General features: G+C 33.7%; 1 protein-coding gene across 7 annotated transcripts in view; it reads right to left on the reverse strand.

Moving 5' to 3' along the window:
- The window catches only part of CRPPA (CDP-L-ribitol pyrophosphorylase A), a 324254-nt gene that overhangs the window by 131774 nt on the left and 170136 nt on the right, over positions 1-22344 (reverse strand). The gene's annotated exons all lie outside the window — the stretch shown is intronic.

Genomic DNA, 22344 nt, shown 5'->3' on the forward strand with positions numbered 1-22344 from the left:
GTCAATACTAAACAGCTCCAAGTAATATTAGATCTGAAGGATTAGAAAAGATTTTAGAAAAACTGTCTTTATTTCCAACTATTTAAGAATAAAATACTATTAATTCAATAAACTATGCTTTCAAAAGAGTAAACTTCTACTACTGAACCACTTCATTGTAGAACAATTTTAAATCAGAGTCATCATCAAAGTCAACTCATAATTCTGAGGAATAGAAACGAAATCATAAGCTATCATGGAAACTCAAAGCAAATGTGTAGCAACTCACTGGTAAATCTCCACAAAATAAAATACCAGCAAAACTAAATGGAAAAATAATGGCATTTAACAAAAGGTAGTAAATAAAACACACCGCAGTAAAACATTAACCATACAAAACATTCAAATGTTTCTTTTGATTCAAAGAATTAAAAATGAAATGAGTTTCATAATATCAGTACAAATGTTATGAGTACACACTGTTTCAGATCCTTATTCAAAACATCAAAGTAATGAACTAGAAATTCACATTTTAAAAAGTGAATAGGAAAGCTTAACATTGCTTCAAAAGTATTTTTAAAGTAGTAAAATACATATTTTTTCAAATTATTTTACAAGGTGGTCTCTCTTACAAGAACATTAACACTGTTATATTATGGCATAATTATCTCAAGCATTACATACATCTACAATACCTTAATTAACATCTGTAACAAATTTTAGAATCAAAAGTTAAAAACAATCCCACTGATTAATATAAAGCATTGATTTGTTTAGCTAACTATAAAACATAATTCTATGCTCATTTGCTTTCTCCAAGAAAACTGACAGAATATAAATCACCAAAGAGATTACAAAAAAAAAAAAGCAGGTATACACTTCTTCAAAATTTAACTGAGTTTACAATATCATATTTTAGTAAATTGTCAAAATTTCATTTTACATTATAAAAACTATTACTGCTTAAGCATCAATCTGTAATTATCAAGGTTCTCTGAAGGCCATGTAGGCATGCATTACTTGTCATTTAAAAAAAAAATCCTGAACTGTTTTAGAGTTTACTTCACAAATAAAGAGGACTTATGCATTTAGGCCAACTACTACAAGTCTATCATGCTACTTTTAATCTGTAAGAATTGATTCTGTGCTATGTACCTACTTATGCAAGTTTTTTAATAAATATATTGAATGTGTTCCAAAGGCAAAATAATCTTAAAAATATTTTTTTAGAAGATCAGGCATTCAGAATACACAGAAAAAAAATATTCAAAGATATGACCAAGATGCCTGTAAGGCAGGTATATACTGTATCTAAGTAATATTAGAATAATCTCCAGTGATTCATCCTCTGCCTTTTCTTGTGTATGACCCAAATCATTACAAGTTTTTGTAATCAGTAATTATTTAGTAAACTCAGGAAAAATGCTTTGGTAAAATAATCTTAGGTTTCTTTGATCACAGGAAATAATCTAGTAACCAAAAACGATGTAGATATGTAAGATTAACATGTTATATATTTATTTATTGTGAATTTTTTATTAAAATGTGAAAATATTTTTATTTATAAGGCCAACAAACATATGAAAAAATGCTCATCATCACTGATCATTAGAGAAACGCAAATCAAAACCACATTGAGATACCATCTCACACCAGTTAGAATGGCAATCATTAAAAATTCTGGAGACGACAGACGCTGGAGAGGATGTGGAGAAAAAGGAACACTTTTACACTGTTGGTGGGAGCATAAATTAGTTCAACCATTATGGAAGACAGTGTGGCAAGTACTCAAGGATCTAGAAAGAGGAAAATTCCATTTGACCCAGCAATCCCATTGCTGGGTATATACCCAAAGGATTATAAATTGTTCTATTATAAAGACACATGCACACGTATGTTTGTTATGGCACTGTTTACAATAACAAAGACCTGGAACCAACTCAAATGCCCATCAATGGTAGACTGGACAAAGAAAATGTGGCACACATATAACATGGAATACTATGCAGTCATAAAAAACAAGTTTGTGTCCTTTGTAGAGACATGGATGAATCTAGAAACCATCATTTTCAGCAAACTGACACAAGAACAGAAAACCAAACACCATATGTTTTCACTCATAGGTGGGTGATAAACAGTGAGAACACTTGAGCACAGGGAAGGGAACAACACTCAGTGGGCTAGGTTGGGAGGTGGAGGGGGGAGGGAAGGGACAGTGCGGGGGGGGCAGGGCAGATAGGGAGGGATAACACTGGGAGAAACGCCTGATGTAGGCGACAGGGGTGGGGGGTTTGGGGGATGGGGGCGTGGGGATGTGGCATGTACGTACTTAAGCAACAATCCTGCAGGATGCAGGCTGGGCACATGTGCCACAGGGTCCAAAGTACAAAAAAAAAAGTGAAAATATGTGAAAAAACTATGTTAAAAAATGTAAAAATAATGACCATAGACAAAAATATAATAGCAGGAAGTTATAGTTACAGTGCTTCCAATAAAAAACTGGAAGGTCATTGTTTTACTTTGTTGGGCTATTCTGAAATAAAATGAAATGCCAACTTAACATTTGCTTTTGAACAGATTTTTTTTCCATGAAGCTACATAATGTAATAGAACATACCTAATTCAATGGTTGGGCAAAGAAATCATAATCTACAATTGCACTGTACACTTGAATAGCCATTAGCAATATACCGCTACATTTAAATTCAAATTGATTAATATTAAAAATAAAAACTCAGTTCATCAGTTTAGATATATTTCAAGAGCTCATAGCCTCAGATAGTGGCTACCACATATAAGAGAAATACAACTTTTTGTTAATTTTCACACAGGCAGATAAGATTTATGTTTACTTTATACATATACATTATACATACATACTACTGTATACATTATTTTCTGAAGTATACATTAATTGTGGAATGACTAAATCGATACAATTTACACAAGTATGGCCTCATAGTTATCATTACTGTGGGAATACTTCATATCCTATCAGTTTTTCAAGAATGTATTACTTGTACTCAGATTGTAAAATCAATCTTTTATTCCTTGTCAAAGTAAATTTTATGTTCTTTGACATTTCCTCAATCGTTTACTATCTACCACGGTAGTATCAACTGTTTCAGATTCTACATGAGCAATATAATACAGTATGTTGGCTTACTTCATTTAATATAATGTCCTCCATGTTAATCCATGTTGTTGCAAATGCCAGGATTTCCTTCTTTCTCATGGCCAAAGAGCATTTAATTGTATATAAATCACATTTTCTTTATCTACGCATTTGTGGATGCTTAGGTTGATTCCGTATCTTAGCTATTGTGAAAAAAGCTGCAATGAATAAAGGAGTGCTGGTATCTCTTTGAAATAACGATCTCCTTTGCATGTGCAGCTAGTAGTGAGGTTGCTAGATGATACAGTAGTTCTATTTCTAATTTTTTAGGAACCTCCATACTGCTTTCTATACTGGCTGTGGTAATTTATATTCCTACTAACAAGGGAATGTAAGGGTTCCCGTTTCTCCATATCCTTGCCAACACTTATCTTTACCCTTTTTATAACAGCCATTCTAATAGTTATCAGGTGATATTTCATTGTGATTATGATTTACACTTCCCTGATTAGTGACATTGAGTAGTTTTTCATATACCTATTGGTCAGCTATTTCCTTTTCAGACATGTCTATTTAGGTTTTCTACTGTTTTTTAAATATCTTGTTCTCTTTATATGGAGCCAAGTTTTTTACATAATTGGGATATTAAGCCCTTATGAGACGTATACTTTGCATGAGATGCATGTATAATTCACATATGACATTCATGGTTTCTCTCATTCTCCAGGTTGTCTCTTCATGTTTCCTCAGGTGTGCAGAAGCTTTTAAGTTTGATGTGACCCCAATGTATTTTTGCTTTACTCCCCATTACTTTTGGGGTCTCATCCAAAAAGTCATTGCCTAGACCAATGTCTTAAGGTTTTTCTCCTGTTTTCTTCTAGTAGTTTCATAGATTCTGATTTTACATTTAAATGCGTGATCCATTTTGAGTGGTTTTTGTTTGTAGTGTGAGATAAGGGTCTAATTTCATTCCTCTATGTGTGGATATGCAGTTATTGCAACAACATGTATTGAAGAGACTGTCCATTCTCTAGTGTTCTAGGAAAGTTTGGCTAAATCACTTGGTTATAAACATGGGATTTCTGGATACTTGATAACATTCCATTTGTCTATGTGTGTATTTACACCAGTAGTATATTGTTTTGATTACTGTAACTTTCTAGTGTATTTTGAAGGCAGGTAATGTGATTTCCTCCAGCTTCGTTCTTTTTCCTCAATATGGTTTTAGCTATTCAAGGTCTAGCAAAAGGTTTTCCAAGTTTTTTAGGTCTTCAAAAAACTCTAAGTTTTATATATCTATTCTACCATTTTCCTACTATTTCATTCATTTCTACTCTATATTGTTTCCTTCCTTCTCGTAACTTCAGACTTAGTTTGTTCTTGTTTTTTCTAGTTCCTTAAAGCAAAAAGTAGGTGAAATGAAACGTTTCTTCATTTTTGATGTAGCTGTATATTGCTATCAACTTCCCTGTTAGAACTGCTTTTACTGTATATCATCGATTTTGGTACGTTGTGTTTCCATTTGTTAGTCTCAAGGAATTTTTTAATTATAACTTTAAATTATTCAATGACCCACTGGTTGATCAGGAGCATGTTTAATTTCCATGTATTTGTGAATTCTCCAAAGACCTACAGCTCCTTATAGTTTCATATTTTGTAGTCAGAAAATATTTGGTATAATTTCAATCTTAAGTTTTTAAAGACTTGTTTCATAGCCTAACATGATTTACCCTGGAGAATGTTTCAGTGTACCTAAAAATTGTGTGTACTCTTCAGCTGTTCAACTCTTAGACTGAATATCCTGTTTGTGTCTGTTACATCTATTTGATCAAGAGCATAGTTTAAGTCCAATATTTCCTCATTGATTTTCTGATTAACCTGCCCGTTGCTGGTGGCAGCTATTACAGTACCCCATAAATATTGCATTGCAGTCCATCTCTCCCTTCAGATCTATTAATATTTGCTTCATATTATATATTTAGGTACTCCAACATTGGATGCATATATCACAACTGCCGTATCTTCTTAATTGATCCCTTTGACATTATATAATGACCTTTGTTTTTATTCTACTAAAAGTATATTTCACCCCATGAATACAGCTACTCCTGCTTTGTTGTTTCAATTTGTATGAGATATCTTTTTCCATCCTTTTACTTTCAGTTGTGTGTCCTTAGTGGTGAAATGAGTCTCTTTTAGGCAGCATATTGTTGGATTTTTAAAACTCTATTAAGCTACTTTTTATCTTTTAATTGGAAAAATATACTTAAATTCAAGATAATTATTGATGGGTGCAGACTTAAAACTGCTATTTTTGTTAATTTTTCTTCTAGGTGTTTTGCCAATTTTTGTTCCTTTATCTTTTGTGGAAAATTTTTTTAGTGGTTTTTCATTTCTTGCTTTTAATTTTTTTGGGCATCTACTGTAAGTTTTTGCTTTGTGGTTACCATGTTGCTTACAAAAAACACATTGTATTAAGCTGAACACTTTGAGTTCAAAAATATAAACTATATATTTACTCCACTTACACCTCCATATTATTTTGATGTCACAATTTTCATATTGTATATCCTTAAATTCTTGCCATTTTGAATATGTTTGTCTTTTCACCTTTATACTAGTGATAAAAATGATTTACACACAACCACTACAGTATGAGTATTGTGGATTTCACTGTATACTTTTACCAATGAGTTAGGTATTTTCAAATGTTTTCATATTATTCATTAGTGTTGTGATTTTTGGCTTGAAGGATTCCCATTAGCATTTCTTGTATGTCAGGTCTGGTGGTGATATATATATTCCTTCAGCTTTTGTTTGCCCAGGAAACTTTTCATCTCTTCATTTCTGAAAGACACATTTGCTGGATATACTATCCTTGGCTGGCAGTTTCCCCCCACCAGTCCTCTTTTGAAATTTTAAACATATCTCTTTCCTTTTTCCTGGCCTATAAGGTTTCTGCCAAAAAGACTGCTGCTAGCTGTATTTGAGTTCCCTTATGTTATCTACTTCCTTTCTCTTGCTGCTTTCAGGATCTTCTTAAATTTTTTGACCGTTTTATTGTACGTCTTAGAGCCACATTATTTAGCTTAAATTTGATTGGAGACCTTTGACATTTCTGTACCTGGATATTTACACTGTTCTCCAAAATTAAAAAGTTCCGTTGCTATTTAAGTAAACTTTCTATCCATTTATCTTTTTCTTCTTGAATGCCTGTGACTCAAAGACTGGCTATTTGGATGTTGTAGCATAAACTCTATAACCTTTCTTCATTCCTTCTTTTTTCTTCTGTTTATTTCAAAATAACCTGTCTTCAAGTTCACATTATTTCTTGTTTGACCAATTCTGTTGTTGATGCACTCTATTACATTTTTCATTTACTTCATTGTATTTCCACCTCCAGGATTTAATTTTTTTTTAAGTTGTCTCATGCTTCATCTAGCAGAAGCCAAAAAATATTTCAATCTCATTATATTTCACATTCTGGTCACTTACTGTTTTCTTCATTTTGTTGAATTGTTTCTCTGTATTTTCTTCAAGTCTGCCGAGCTTCCTTAATGTTTTGAATTCTTTGTCAGAAAGCTCATATCTCCATTTCTTTAGGGTCAGTCACTTGTATCACATTTTTTCCATTTGGTCATGCCATGTTTTCCTAATTGTTCTTGATTCTTGTGGTCATATGTGAATGTCTACATACTTGAAGAAGTAGATACTTATCCTAGTCTTCAGAGATAGGGATTTGGCTTTGTCTGGGATAGTTCTTAGCAAGTGTGACACTGCCAGGAGCCTGTGGTTCACTATATCAGGTGTGACACTGGAACTGGCCAGAAGCCAGGGTCCACCTGTAGCTGCTAAGTGCTGTTCAGAGGACTGACACAAGCCTGGCAGTAGTATAAGCTGGAGATTGAGTTTGCCAAGAAATCCTGAAGCCAGGGTTCTGGGGTCCTACTTGGTGCTACAGCTGGTCTAGAGGCTCCGTTTGCAGTTACTGGACTGCAATAGAAAGCTGTGGAGATCATCTTTGTGTTGAGTATTATTGTGGTAGGTTGAGTGATGGGGTTCAAGGTAAAGTCTTATGCTCACTTACTTCTTTTTCCCTAAGTGAACAATCTCTCTTTTCCATTCCATGCTGTGTTGATTTAGGGAAGAATAACACAGAAAAATTGTCCTTCATCCTCTCTTCAATGCATGTTTTCTTACTACCATGCTACAATCAGGTACTGTGATCTATCACTTGGTTTCTCTAGCTCTTGAAGGTATTTTCACATGTGGATAGTTGTTCAAACTGATGTTTCTGGAGGTGGGATAACAATGACTGGATAATCCTGCTTTGTCATCTTGTTCCACCTATCCAGAACATGTTATCATGGTAAAAAGTGTTAATGGAAAGGGCTTGTCTAAACAAAAACTGCACTTATATGACTGCTGGTTATATATCCCATTTTTGATCATTAATTTACACATCCATATTGCACTGGAATTTTTATTCCTAATGTTACTACTTAGAATCCCACTGTGAAAAATTAGATCTGGAACAAGCAAAATTACAGATAGTGTAGGCTAAAACAGACTGAGATTTTTCTTATTTACATAAAAAATGTATTTCTGAAAATGTGGATGAATATTGAATGTGTAAACATTAAACACTCAAAATTAAGATGAACCCAGTTACTGTTTGTATGCAAGGGAAGGTACTAGGAATGAAAATTTTCTACCTCAACCAACTTTAAAAAAGCAAACTTTATGAACCAATGTTTTGTTAAGACATTACAAATGATACAATGAAGAAATAACAACCCCTGAGTGATACAAAACAAAGTGAGCTGTACAAGTACCCCTTCCTACTGCCCACAGAGAAGTTTCATGCCATAAAACATGGAGGAATCCAGAGTTCATTTCTTTTCATTGAGAGATGAAGTTAAGAATCATGGGAGACCAAAGTATACAGAATAGAGTCACAGGTAGAGTACCAGAGAGAAGTGGGCTTCACAGAGAGAGAGCTCTATAGAACATCAGAATATCTTCCGGATATAGATAGAAGAGAAATGATCAGTGCACCTATGTGAAAAAATTAGTCAAAGGACTAGAAGAAACAGTACTCAACGCACACACAGGGCTGGGAAGATTGGCAATAGCCATGAGTTATACTAGAAAACTTCATAATTAATGTGGCTTAAATTTCCCTATCAAAACTCACATTAAAACTTAATTGCTACTGTAACAGTATTAAGAGTTAGGGCCTTTACAAGGTGATTAGGTCATGAGGGCTCATGAAGAGACTAATGCCTTTATCATGGGAATGAATTAGTTACTGCGGAAACGTGTTCTCAGCAAAAAGAATGATTTCAGTCCACTTCTCTCTACCATGTGCACTTGCTTCCACCTTCTGCCCTTTCATCAGGGGATGATCTTCACTAGTTGTCAGCAGCATGCTCTTGGACTTGCCAGTCTCCAGAATCATGAGCCAAATCTCTTTTCTTTATAAATTACTCAGTTCATGTTATTCTGTTACAGCACTACACAACAGAGTAAGTCAATAACTTACAGGGCACTAAGTACAGTATAAAAAAGGGTCTTTCCTCACTTGTGGCAAATAATTATCTCTACACCAAATATACTAACTAGTCCTGCTGAAAGATCATAAAAACATGACCCAGATGGATCGAACTATTTTTAATTACTTGCATCTGGAACAAAGCTATTTATAAGAACACAAAAATATCCAGCACCTATGATAAAATTTACAATATCTAATGGCTTAAATAGCAAACATTTTTAAAAAAGGAGAAAAGCCAACCACAACAAACCCAACTGACACCAGCATTAGAATTAAAAACATTAAAACAGTTATTAAAACTGTGATCCATTTCTTCAAAAAAAAAAAAAGACTGAGCATATTAAGCACAGATGTAAAATAGACCTAAATCTAACTACAAGAAATGAAAACCATAGCATGTGATATTTTTAAAACTCTCACTAGACATAACTAACAGAAGATTTGAGATTAAAGATTAGTAAAATTGAAAACACAGCCACAGAAACTATTTTAAATGAAATAGCAAAGAAAAAAAGGCAAAACAAGGAAAATGAAGCAGACCACCAGTAAGATATGAATCAAATATGATCAGCCTAATACACAGGTAACTAGAGTTGCCAATAAGTTGGGAAAACAACAGAAAAACATTTGAAAAATTAATGCTGAAAATGTTCCTAATTGAATGAAAAATTTAAAACCACATATCAACACATCTTAAGTATGCACATAATAAAGAAAAATCTCAGGCAAGTAAAGGAGGAAGAAATTGTGACCCATTATGAGGCGACACATACTTCCTTTCAAACTAACCCAGAACTGATAGGCATTAGAATCTTCAGACAAGGGTATTATAATGGTTCTGTAATTGAATCATATATATTCAAAAATTAGAGAATATACTAAAAAGGATTCAAATCAAACTTCTCGAGATGAAAACTACAGTGCCTTATAAATATAAAAAATGCAGTTGTTTAAAATTCAGGGCTGTGCATGTCTGCACACATACAACAGTACAATGATATATACCGTATCAGCATTTGGGTGCTGAGCTCAATTTAATGGCAAGCCAGAGCAAAGGAACATCTTTTTGGCACATGCTTTCATAATGGTATAAGAATAAGTTGTGCAACAATAAATGAATGAGTGAAATATCACATTCTGCTGACATTTTTTATTAGCATTTATTTTAAGTTTCAAGGTACTTTTGTTCCACTTTACATTTATGACAAGGGTAGAGGCTATTCACTTTCAGGCTTTTGGGTCCGTTTAATTAAAAATATAAACTTCAAGGAAAAAATGCTTCTATACCTATTAATATTATCAGGTTTCAATAGGGCAGTCAGTTTACTACATAATCCAAATAAAAGGAGACATTAAAAAAAAAACAATAATCCATAATATTTTTACTTCAGACTTTTGTTTTCACTCTCACATTTGTGTATGTTGCACATATAAACTAAAACAGCAAATTAGTGTTTATAGTGTATTTTTGGTTTACTTAATATAGTAGTGATCCATTTAAAATTTATTCTGGGACAAATAAAGGATGCTACCTTAAAAAAAAAGTTTGAATATCACTCCTCAAATTTAATTTTTAAGAGGAAAATAAGGTCCCATTTAGAAATGAGAAATACTTCAAAGGTTAATACTACTGTTCAGGACACATACAGAAAATAATTTAAACTAAGACCTAAGTAGTCATTTATTGACACAATAAGATGCTCTGTAAAAACTAAAAGCAGGCACTTCTAAGTTAGATAATTTTGCAATTCAAAAATGTTTTTCTAAAAGGCAAACTGAAAAATCTTAAAATTGAATTCTCCTAAAAAGATTAAGATAGTAAAATGCATGCAGTTTAAATTTATATACTGTTAATGTCATAAAAACTCAGAACTAGTAATACTATTCTCCTTAATAGAGTGTAGCAATTACTTGAGTTGCAATTTTTATTATTTCCTCATATCTGGCTCCTTCTTTTCTGCAAGTCACCACAAATTACCTTGTTGTAGAAGACAGCAATGGAACAGGGTAGGGTAGGACACAACATAACCTGAAACATCAAGGCACATTCAAATGAACAAATATTTCTGAATGTCTACACATGCTGACTTGTGAAAGGAGAAGGCATATGAACACAAGGGTATTAGGGAAGGATTCCAAGAGGAAATGTCACTCAAATTTTTAAGGGAAGTTAGGCAAGTAAACAATTTAAAAAAAAAAAAAAAAAAGGTGTTCCAGGTAGAAAACTCATGCAGCAAACACATCTAATTCAGGTCACAGGTACATGTGGAGAACTATAAATCACTCAGTATTTCCAGAGAGCAAACTACTCAGTAAGGAAATGAGAAAGACAGAACAGTAGAGTTAGGCAAGAGTGAACCCAGGCCAAGGCTTTATGATCTGAGCTTTGCCCATTAGGAGATGAGAAGCATCTGAAATGTTTCAGTAACGAGAGTAGCTTGCAAATTCATACCAGCAAAATCTCTCATGGTGGCTATGGTGGCTCAATTAGAAACAAAAGATAGAAGTTGAGCTGAATTATTCAGAGAAGGAAAAACATTTTTAAACATTTAAACTGCATGCATTTGAACATGTCTATCAAAACATTGAGAAATGATAAAAACATGTAAGTCAGTGCATGAGTAATCTTTTAAATAATGAGGCATCATGACCCAGAGAGAGTATGTCTGTTAAAGAAACGCCTAACATATTTAGGGTGAAAGTACTAATAATTTTACAAACTAGGTCATTTCCAATGGAAAATCTAAATCAAAAATCTGCAAACTATGGGTCAAGGCTGTAGTTTTATTGAAACACAGCCACACCAGTTCTGTTGCATACTGTCTATGATTGCTTTGGTGTTAAAACAGCAGAGTTGAGTAATTGTGACAAAGACTGTGTAGACAGGCCATAAAGCCTAGTATTTATATCTGGTTCTTTACAGGAAAGAATTGCCAACTTTTAATATAAAAGAAGTTATCTTACATCCAGGCAAAGAAAGGGCTTGAGTTACCTATTTAAAGTGGGAGTAAACTAAATGGCTTTTCAAGATCCCTTTCTCTTGTAACAAAATAGGTTTTTAGTATTCGAAAAGGGCAAGCATCGGCATTATTCATTAACATTATGTGATATGGGGAAATGATCACTAGGCTTAATTTTGAACTGCGGATAATGCTATCTGTAACAACTCCCAGGGTTTCTCTGAAGACTAAAGCTCTAGGATCATTTATTATAAAAGAAAAGAAGAGTGACTCATTATTTTAAGGTTTTCAGTAAGTGTCTGTTATTACTAAGATTAACCTAATTATACTAATAATATGCATTAGCAGGCCACATTTGCTGGAAGGGTTCTGGAATTTATAAATGTATTTGAAGTTTCATCTCATACCAATAAGAAGATCAAGAAACACACAGTCATAGTTGCATTTTCGAAGGCTGAGGAAACAACTCAGAACTCAGTAATTACAACAAACACATTAAGAAAATTTAAATCTAGAGTCCTCTCACAATATTCTAGAAGTGGAAATAATACTCAGTACTCAGAGGAGTCAAGTTGGTGAGTTTAACCAGTCCTGTTGTTTCTAAATAAGTTTTTTCAGTTTTGACTCTGGGACTACCTTGACAGCACTTGCTACATTATACCTTAGCAAGAACCAGTAGAATTTAACTTAAGTATTGAGCATTTAAGTAGAATTATGTTCCATAATTCCATAAAACAAAATGTCTGGTTCCCGGAAAACTGAATCATACTCTACTTTTCAAATGTATCACACATAATACTTGCTGCTAACAGAATTCAGGATAAAAAAAAAAAAAAAAAAAGAATCTAGATACTTTTGTCATTGATTCCATTATCTTTCTACACTTTCAATATGAGAAGAGTTCAGGTTTTTCAAAACCTGCAAAAGTAATCTATTTTTAGGTGGTATAGATATTAATCCTAAGGCAACAGCACTTAAAGCTGGTAATATTCTTACAATTTTCCTGTCTGCCAATGATTCAACCAATACAAAAGGTTTTTCCTGTTTTGATTTTTCAGAATATGAAGTATTATGCTAAAAAAATCATCTATCATACAGACACTATAGAAGGCTTGGAAAAGACATTGTAATATAAAAGGTATATTTTAAATTGTGTCTATACCTGAAATTCTATTAAAATTTAACATTAAGAAAGTCAAAAAGGAGTGTACCTTTCAAAAAAAGCTTTAAGAGCTTTTGTTCACACACAAAAAAACAAAAAATTTTTGATCTTTTTAATTATACTTTGCCAAAAAATGTGGAATATTCCTCTGTCTATTCAATCTTAAGAAACAAACCACAAAGTTCCCTCTCTAATCTTCCCTATCTTACAATCAGTCACCAAGTTTTACGAGACATAAAATTGGAGGTTTTACTTCTTTTCTCTCATTTATTTAAGCTTCAATCCTTAATGCCTTAATCCCTTAAATATATCTTGATTTCATTTTATTTACTCTCATTAAAACTACCTGTCTTTGTTTGGCCTGGTATAACAAAAACCATCAACCAGATGGCTTATTAACACCAGAAATTTATTTCTCACAGTTCTGGAAGCTTCAAGTACAAGATCAGAGTGCCAGCATCATCAGGTACTCATGAGGGCTCTTTTCCAGCCTGTAGACTGCCAGCTTTTCATTGTGTCCTCAGGGAGTGAGAACAAACTCTTTCTCCTCCTAAAATGGCATTAATCTCATTCATGAAGTCTCTACTCGCAAGATCTAATTACCTCCCAAAGGCCCCACCTCTAATACCATCATTATGGGGGTTAAGGTTTCACCATATAAATGCAGTCCAACATACTAACCTAGTCCTCACCACCACCATTATTTCTTATACTATTGTACTGTAGTAGCCTCCCAACTAAATCAGGTGCCTCAAAGAATCTCTGCTTAATCTACTTCCTGTCCTTCATCCAGAACATATAAAATAGATATCTGATCACATCAATTACTACTAGGCAGGGCTGCTTTATAGACTGCAAACTTAGAAGGCCCAGCTCAAACTCAAACCTGTCAAAACCCGAGACTCAACACTTCACAACCTGCCATTCCTTCAGTTTCAGATGCGCTCAATGGCTCTTTCCATTTCCAACCACTCCATATGCTTCTTTGTTTATATAGAAACGCCATTCCTCTCAATCCTTACAGAGCTGGACCCTGCTCACTCTTCCAAATCTTGCCTTCTTCTCACATTCTTAAGAAGAATTCTCCAAGCTAAAATGCCTCTTTCTCAAGCACACCTGGCTAAAGTTCTCAAACCTCAGATGGTAGACAGAAGAGAAAGGGACCAGGGATTTTGTGAACTCCCAGTCACTAAAGCACTTCCCCGGTTAACTCTGGTCATTTTAAGTAAACTCATTATGAATCCTTATTTAAGGAAAGCCAGACCAACACAATTATTTCCTTAATATATAACTTGGAAAATTAGCTTATATAGAATATTTCAGTGATCTAAAGTAAGATGCTGTTTTTTAAAAAAAATTGTATTATCATACAAGCTCCAGGTATGCCAAAGTATCTATCACACAGACGTTAAATCAGTATCACGTGAATCCATATTAAGTAATCTATTAGGTAAGGGAGAGAATAAGATCATTCCCTTCCAAGTGCTAACTAGGTAGTATACACAAGTTTAAAATGAACTGGTAACAACAAACAGCATGAGCATTATTCACTATGAAGTCATTCTTAGATACAGGGCTTGGATAGACATGAAAGGATAGATTCACTGATGAAAAAAATTCTTTAACAGGTATTAAGCAGGGAGAAAAAAAATAATGAAACACAAAAAGGGAAGATTTAGACGTAATCTGTAAAAATTAGACATAACAAAGAGGATAAATAAGAAATGAATACAAGCAAAAACATCAAAATAACCTGCAAATCCTGTGATAAGAATTAACACAGAAGGACTCAAAAATGGCTTAAAATATACCATACTATCTGCTTCATATTTAACATGACTATTATAACGCGAATTATTCTACTAAACCTACACATTAAAATCATATAAAGAGCATATGAAAGCAAAAAGACTTCACAGCATGTCCTAGTATAGAAAATATTTTTAGAAAAAGCAGCCATTTAGGGCCAGGCGCAGGGGCTCACGCCTGTAATCCCAGCACTTCGGGAGGCCAAAGTGTGTGGATTACCTGAGGTCAGGAGTATGAGACCAGCCTGGCCAACATGGTGAAACCCTGTCTCTACTAAAAATACAAAAATTAACTGGGCGTGGTGGCGTGCACCTGTAATCCCAGACACTTGAGAAGCTGAGGCAGGAGAATTGCTTGCATCAGGAGGCAGAGGTTATGGTAAGCCAAATTGAGCTAACTGCACTCCAGCCTGGGCAACAGGGTGAGACTTCGTCTCGGGGCGGGGCGAGGAAGCAGCAGCAGCCATTCAGATGCCATCAAAGGCATCCCACTCTATTTAAATATAAGGATTTTGAACTAAAGCTCAAAAACATTAAGTAACTTGGACAGGTTAAGAGACATTTGTTATTTGAAGACCTAGTACTTGTACCTTAAATCTTAACTCTAGATTCAGTATCATAACCATGACCATTTTACAAGTTATAATTTCTAAATGAAGTAAAGCCCTTTTAATTATAATAACAAATTCAGGCTTGGTATATTTAAATTTTATTAATTTCATGTATTAATTACAAAATATAACCATTAACTTTCATAAATGATATTGAAAATATATGATCTGGCTTCATTTTTGTAAAGAAATAGCATACAAAAATTAAAGCTAACATCCAGTTCTATTACTTAAATAGAATTCAGTAGCTGTCCCCCACCCCCACAACAAAAAAAGTGAGAGAAATTGCCAGGCATCTTTTTAAAAAACTGAATGACCACATAAACTGTTTAAATTTCTTACCTAGGGCTACAATCAATGTGAGGTGCCTAACAAAGTCTAATTTCATTTATTTTGCCTCCTGTGCATTTCATCTTAAATTTTATAAACTGATTAACTAGAATAACACGGGAAAATAAATTCACAAAGAATCTTGCCAATCTTGGTCATCTGACCAACTTAAGAAAACTATAGCAATACCAACTCTGTGATTAACCAAAAAAAATTTACTCATAAAACGGACAAAGTTCTCCAGTGTTTGTTTCATTCACATATTGCATCAAAATACCATTCTATCTGAAAATAACTTACTCATTAAAAGAATGAATACTAGAAAGGTGTGCCCTATGAGAATCATTCCTTTATACATCAGTGACATGTCCATCACACAAATCTGAGATAGTTTCTATATCCCATAACACAAACTTTTCATTAACCATTTAGCCATAAACAAAGAGCTCTTAAAACTTACAACAACACTGTCAATTCTTTCTATTCAACACTTCCTCGTAGAATGATTTCAACATTCCTCATCTTTGTGTTACGAATGAATCCATTCATGACCACAATAAGATAAAAATTCTAAAGGTATTTTTAACCAGTATGTATTTAGGTTTTCTTATTGATTTAGACAGGAAATACCCGAGACTTACTGCAAGAAAGAAAGCAGAAAACAAAAAATGTGTAAATTTATACAAGTCATTGTATTTCTGGCACTGGAGCAGTGTACAACTTTGAAAGAGAAAATTTCATTATCTCTTAAGTGCCAACATAAAAATTCAGTATGTAACAAAGGTATAGTTTTTCTAACAAAAAAAATATAAAAGAATCCATAACATAAGTCTATAGTAGCAGTAAGTTTGAGACAGGAAAGGAACAGGGATTTGGACTGGCCCTGCTCCTCAATCACTGGTTATTACACACACACATATATATATACACACACACATACACACACTATTCATTTAAAATGTAAACTATCAGAAACCTGAAATACATTATAAAAAGTAAACCTAATATGGATGCAGTGAAAATTTAGTGAGATCTTTTGTCTGATATGAACTTGTGCCTTGAAGACACATTTTCTTAGTCTAGTAATAACCGGGTTAGTCTAGTAATAACCGGGTTAACAGAAGAACAAGCAGTTAAGTAAAAGATGACAAAGATATGCCTGGGATCTGGTATTAAATTTAACAATATCATCAATTTTTATAACAAATTCAGTAAGGCTTAATACCCTCTATGAAGCTGAAGTACAAAGCCATTAGTACACAGAAGGAATCATTATTCTTTTTTAATTAATTTACTTTAGGTACATACTGTATCTGGCATTTCTGCCCATGATATCCCTCCCAACCCTCCCCACCTCCCGCTGTCTCTCCCCTACCCCCCCCAACTGCCCCCGTGTGTGATGCTCCTCTCCCTGAGTCCACATGTTCTCATTGTTCAACACCCACCTGTGAGTGAGAACATGTGGTGTTTGGCTTTCTGTTGTGTCAGTTTGCTGAGAACGATGGTTTCCAGATTCATCCAACTCCCTACTAAGGACACTAAATCGTCATTTTTTATTAAGAAGAAATATTAAACACATATATGTGTGTGTATTTTTACTTTTTCCATGCTATTACTGAGCACATTCATGAGAATATAAAAGTAACAAGTATACAGGATACATTGTAATACACTAGATTGATTCAATTCCTGGCCCTGCCACTGGTGAGCTTTGGAACCTTCTGGAAACAATTTACATCTGTGACAGTTTCTCCAGATGTGAAAATATCAACTGTAAATGGCGACCTTTTTTCTTTAATTTGCTGACATTTTCAAATATTAAATATTTTCAAGTATTTCAAAAATTATTTATTGTGATCTGTCAAAAAACTATTCCTTAAGAACTAGAACTCGATACTTTTGAAGGTTATGTTTCTCACACTATTAAAATTTATCTTGGTAGTTTATGCTTTTAGCTAAAGTAAATTCATGAGATTTTTAACTCTCATAAAACATCAATAAAATCATTGTCTATACAAGCAGAGAAAAGCAGAGCTCTCATGTAATTAGATAATTACAATAAAATATTTGCTATGGAAAATGTGATTGTTTAATCAAGTGAAATTAAAGAGTTTGCTTTATATTTTGAACTTGGATTTGTTACCAATTTCTTCCCACACTTAACAATTAAACACTTATTTGGTACCTATTATGTGAACTTGCTTTTTTTTTTTTTTAAAGCTTTAAATAAGAAAATAATTGTCCACTATTTTATCTGATAGTAACATAGGATATTTTGAGAAAAATTTGCCAGAACCCAATATATGAGTAGCCCTATTGTCCTTTTAGGATGCAGGAAGGTATTTTTTGTGGTTTTACAGTTGGTTTTACATAATACTGCTAAAAAAAAACACATACAGTTAGTTTTGTCTCTTGAAATCTCCTTTCTCCATCACTGGTTAAATACAGCTCTCTGATCACTAGCTTAAAACCAAGGAATTCAACTTACAGTTAAGATTCTTACTACATACAAATCTTGTTAAATGTTTATAAAAATCTACTTTTTTAAAGTGATTTTTACATAAGAAATTTTATGAATTTATCTTTTTAGTATTTCAATACATTTACTATATTGCTTCACTTCTCTAGGCATTTTTTCATCAGTACTTAATAAACAAAAACACGTAGAGTAGAAAACAGAGAACTGGCTATGTCCCGTGTTCACATCTTGTGTGACAGGTCCCAAACAAACTTTTCAGAGATATAATCTGACAGAGGTGGTAGCAATACTGCACATACCCATAAATGCAAGGAACAGAGGGCTAACAATCACTCCAGTCAAATCAGGGCAAAAACTAAGCTCCTTGACAATAGAGTATAAACTAAGCATTTAGAGAAATCACATATAAAAAAAAGTTTCAAACATAATCTGATCCAATTTTATTTTTACAAAAGAAAGTGTGGTTTGAGGCATTAGATTTTTCTTGTTAAGACATAAAGGATCTAAACTTGCAAAATCCTTTATGCTGACCAGTCTCTAATAAAAAATAATATTTTCACCTAAGTACAGAATATTCTCCTAGTATAAGGTGTGTTTGTTATCAGGCTATGCATTTCTAAAAGCTCACAGTTAAAAGATTTCATAGAATCATAAATGTCATACTAACATACACAGATTCATTAAGAACAGAACATTTATAATATGACCCACCCAACAATTTCAGGCCACCTAACACTGAAATCTATTTTACCTCAAGTGATCAATATTACCAGTCTCTAAAGAGTGTGGTTTGGCTTTCTGTCCCCACCCAAATCTCACCATGAATTGTAATTCCTATACGTCGAAGAAGGGACCTGTAAGCCTCATATGTCAAGGGAGGGAGGGGATTGGATCATGGGGGTGGTTTGCCCCGTGCTGTTCTCATGACAGTGAGCTCTCATGAGATATAATGGTTTTATGAGTGTTTAGAAGTTCCTCCGTCATTCTTCTCTCACCTGTCACCTTTGGAAGAAGGTGCCTGCTTCCCCTTCCACCATGATTTTAAGTTTCCTGAAGACTTACCAGCCATGCAGAACTGAATTAGAATTAAACCTCCTTTGTTTATAGGTTGCCCTCTCTAGGGTATTACCTTTATAGCAGTGTGAAAACAGGCTAATAGACTAGATGATGGTAAAAATGTGTAGAATTCTGATAGTTCAATATAATTACAAAATAAAGTTACATCTACCAAAACATAAATATTTTATTAAGGTGGTCAAATACTAGCAGAGTCCTTAAATCATGCTAAATACTATAAAAATGAGAACTTCCTGAAAGAAGACTACTTAAAACATATAAAAATAAATGAGAGTGATGACCAAAGAGATGCTCAAAAAATATTTCTAATATCAGAGGATAAATAATCAATATTTTTGGAAATGTACAAGTACCCCAAAAATATTTTTACAGAAATAACCACCCAAAGGCTGGGCGATGTGGCCACATCTGTAATGGTAACACTTTGGGAGGCCAAGGTGGAAAGAGTGCTTGCGCTCAGGAGTTCAAGACCAGTCTGGGCAGCATAGCAAGACGTCATTCTACTAAAAATTTAAAAAATTAGCCAGGAATGGTGGTGCGTACCTGTACTCCCAGCTACTTGGGAGACAAGGAAGGAGGATCACTTGAGCCTGTGAGACAGAGGATGCATTGAGTTATGATCATACCACTGTACTCCAGCCTAAGTAATAGAGTGAGATCCTGTCTCAGTCAGATAATAACCACTTCGAATGAAGCATATCACAACATATGATTTATATGTCCACAAGACTTAAAAAAGCTTAACTTTGCAAACATACCCTAAAGAATTTTTAAGAATATGACTATTTTAATAAATATCTTAGTTCTTTTTAAAACAAAGTCATTTTTTTTTCTGTTCTTCTTGGTGAAAGTTGTTTCCTTCTAAAAGTGGATCTTAGAATAGTAGCCTCTTACTTGTGTCAGTTTATCTTAGCTTAACAAAAACTTCCCACATTAATTTCTAGCCCATTTCACTTTTCATAAGAGCCAAAAAATTGATCTTCAAGATAGTCAAGACCTCTGCAAAATCTAAAATAAAATGTAATTATGCTAGATACCAACATACCAAGAACCAAGCACCATTAACCATTCATTCACTCCTTAACTTCTTCCAAGAAAAATAACATGGACGAGGTTCAAAGTTACAAGTCCCTTTAGAATATCTACTGAATGACATAACAGGGAACTCCAAAGTATTTTTATACACTTGAGAATGTAAGGGACACTGGAGGTTTCATCAGTATTGTGGCATGAAACAAATTTCTACCACTTAAACCTAACCCAATGTTGTTTTTGCCAAATGCCCACCTAAGTTGACATTCAGCCTCATTTTTCATTAAATATCTGTTCTTGTAGAGTAAAATGTGGTGACATTGCAAAGTAACAACCTTAACTAGTCTATTGGAAAACCTCATAAATGGCCAATAACCACAATTTTACTTTGCATGTGACTCATTCCTGCTAAGCCTTCCACTCTTCAGATGGACTGAAATTGGAAGTTGACGACCCTTGCATAAGAAAAAGAACCACTGTAAACCACTGTACATCTCACCCAAGACAAAACAGGCCTTTAAACATTTACAATGCATGCATGCAATATCTGTGGAATCACATAACTCAAAAATCAAAATGGACATATTTTTCTATGACTTTGATGTCATTTTGTAATGTATTTTCTGATGAATAAAAGCTACTTGTTTAGGGAAGCAAGCGATCACACTCCTTTTGAAAGTTCTTTTCATAATTTAAAGTTAACAAAAGTCTTATTTATAAAAAAATAAAAATAAAAAGCTTGTGCTAAGACATCTTTCTTGATTTAATCTTCCAAAAAAGTTAATTCAGACAGAATGAAAGAGAATGCTATAGCCTCTGAAGTGCCTGGTATGTAATTTTCCAATTACAAACATGTGTATACATATCTGCATATGAATTTGCACATGCAAACACTATGTATGTATGTGTATTAATAGTTTTTCCTCTTACTGAGTAAACTGTGATGCATCTAGATTTATGTCTTTTATTTTATAATTATCATATTTTTCATGCATCTATTAAGTTGGTATGCATTTGAAATGTTCTGCCCGATTTTCATTAATAGGAAAACTGAAATTGCTTTCTGGCCATTTTTGGTGAAAGTGGTATCAGAAGAAAAAACGATGAAGCCTGATCAGTCATATTCACAGTCATTGACAGGACAATTTAAATACTCAGACATTATTCACTCACCTCTCCATCCAAGATGCCAGCATTACTTACAATACCCTTTCTAATTATTTGCTCCATGCTATGGATACAGATTCTAGATATAAACTAGTTGCACTTTTTTCTATTAAATTAATAATGCTCATAATAATAACATCACGCTAAGTCTGCCTATGCAATGGGAAAGTAACAGGCATACCTCAAAAATATTGGGAGTTTGGCTCCAGGCTGCTGAAGCTAGTAAGGCAAATTTCTCAATAAAGTGAGTCACATGAAATTTTTTATTTCTAGTGGCACAAAAAGTCATATTTACATTATACTATTGTTCATTAAGTGTACAGTAACATAACTAAAAAATGTACATATCTTAAATTAAAATGGTATATTGCTAAAAATCCTAATTACCATCTAATCCTTCAATGAATTCTAATCTTCCTCCTGCTGACTGTTCAGGGTGGTGGTAGCCAAAGGTTGGTTGGATATAGCAATTTCTTAAAATAAGACAACAACATATTCAACGCCTAGAGTGATCCTTCTTTTCACAAAAATTTCTCTGCAGTATGCGATGCTGTTTGATAGCATTTGACCCACAACAGAACTGCTTTCAAAATTGGACATAATCTTCTCAAACTCTGCCACTGCTTTATCAACTAAGTTTATATAATATTCTAAATGCTTTATTGTCATTTAAACGTTTATTAGATTCCATCTCAAGAAACCACTTTCTCTTTGTTCATCTATAAGAAGCAACTCCTTATCCATCTACGTTTTATGAGATTAGAACAATTCAGTCTATCTTCAGACTCCACTTCTATTCTCTTGCTATTGCTACCACATCAGCAGTTACTTCCTCCGGTGAAGTCACATGCCTCCAAGTCTTCCATGAGGGTTGGAATCAAGTCTTCAAAACTCCTGTTAACATTAGACCCCCTATGAATCATGAATGTACCTAATGGCAACTAGCAGGGTGAATCCTTTCCAGAAGGTTTTCAATTTACTTTGCACAGATCCATCACAGGAATCTATCTAGGACAGTGATAGCCTTACACCAGGTATTTCTTCAAAAATGAGAAGTGAAAATCTAA

This window comes from Cebus imitator, unplaced genomic scaffold (assembly GCF_001604975.1).
Source record: "Cebus imitator isolate Cc_AM_T3 unplaced genomic scaffold, Cebus_imitator-1.0 Scaffold45, whole genome shotgun sequence".
Classification (NCBI taxonomy): domain Eukaryota; kingdom Metazoa; phylum Chordata; class Mammalia; order Primates; family Cebidae; genus Cebus; species Cebus imitator.